The sequence below is a fragment of the Bos grunniens genome, chromosome 13, assembly GCF_055505025.1.
Source record: "Bos grunniens cultivar Pamir isolate PY7600 chromosome 13, Bosgru_T2T1.0, whole genome shotgun sequence".
In the NCBI taxonomy this organism is placed as follows: Eukaryota; Metazoa; Chordata; class Mammalia; order Artiodactyla; family Bovidae; genus Bos; species Bos grunniens.
In genome coordinates, this window is record NC_141177.1 from 10,718,040 (window position 1) to 10,719,616 (window position 1,577).

At 38.8% G+C, this 1,577-nt stretch overlaps 1 non-coding gene across 1 annotated transcript; it reads right to left on the bottom strand.

The window, feature by feature from the left end:
- Positions 1-799: 799 nt before the first annotated feature.
- LOC147360190 (U6 spliceosomal RNA) lies at positions 800-902 on the bottom strand. The gene has a single exon (XR_015140095.1). It is a non-coding gene; the product is annotated as a U6 spliceosomal RNA (small nuclear RNA).
- Positions 903-1,577: the final 675 nt, after the last annotated feature.

Sequence of the window (1,577 nt, forward strand, 5' to 3'; positions counted from 1 at the left end):
GGATTCTCAGCAGTTATTGATATACAAATGATCCTTGAGAAAAATGGAGCTGTTTTATTGAATGCCATAATTTCAAATCAGGGCATTCCTGACAATGTGTTCTTTTTATATACCCAACAAAGAGCTCTCAGAGGCTTTCTGCAGGGAAACCCAGCCTCTGAAGTCAATTATTCCAGCATTTGGTTTCCTTTGTATTCAAGCACAATCCTGCTTCATCCATAGAAATATTTCCAAATGGTAAAAGTCTGTGTATGTGTATGTTTCAAAATTTTTATATAATTAAAGTATACAACATACATTTTTAAAAAATGCACCAAGCCTAAGTGTACAGGTCAGTAATACTCACAAAGAGAACACCACCATGTCCCTGGCACCCAGATGAAGACGGGGACCCTGGCCAGCCCCACAAGCCTTACTTGTGTCTCTTCCAGTCATTCACAGCTCACCTCTCTACAGAGTAACCATGATCTTGACCCTTAACACCCTAGGTTATTTTGGTCTCTTGAACTTTCACAGACATGAAATACAGGGCATATTCATTTGTATCTGGCTTGTGTTTGAGAGATTCATCTGTATTTTTTACAGCTGGTGTCTGTCTGTTCATTCTCATTGCTGTATAGTGTTCCATTGTATGAATATACCACAGTTTCAAAAAGCGATTTTTAAAATGTTTAGATGGTTTTTGCATATATTATTATTTTTTCTTTTTTTATTGGCATTTAATTGCTTTACAATGTTGTGTTTGTTTCTTCTGTATAACAAAGTGAGTCAGCTATATGTTACATATATCCCCTTCCCCAAATATGAAAGTTTCATGGATTTGCACGTCATCCTTGCACAGGGGTCATGCTAATCTTCTCTGTCTTTTTCCAGTTTGGTGTATGTGCTGCTGAAGCAAGCACCAAATAGTGATTAAAAAAAACAAAACAAAAAAAAACAGGTCACTAGGGGTAGTGGGCAGGGACTGGGTCTGACCCACAGGTAAGTTTCGGTTTATGCACCTAGTGTTTCTGTTTTGTCTTCACTGTCTTGGCTGCTGCTAAAAATCAACGTCTGGCCTCTCTTAGAAGATCTGCTGTTCTTGGGCCCCCGATCTCAAGTGCCTGGAGCTGAATCCCAGCTGCCCCTTCTCAACAATGCTTTCTGTTCCCATTTTGCCACAGTCCCCACCACCCCCTATTGCACAGGCCCACCTTACCCACCAATATTGCCCACCTGGCCCTGTAAGCATTTTATTTTTTGTTAGTTACATATGACCTCTATTTTTAAAAACTTATTTTATTGAAGTATAGTTGACTTACAATGTTATGCTAATTTCTACTATACAGCAAAGTGATTCAGTTACACACATATGTATATACGTTCTTTTTCATATTCTTTTCCACTATGGTTTACCACAGGATATTGAATATAGTTCCCTGTGCTACTCAGTAGGACCTTGTTGTTTGGTCCTGTAAACACGTGAGTCTTCCACTCCAGCTTTAATTTAGCAGAAGTGGCCCCCAACATGCTTTATTCTGTGGTCTACACTACAGGAAAATCTGATCATTCAAGTTAGAATATAAATTGTCTCCAGT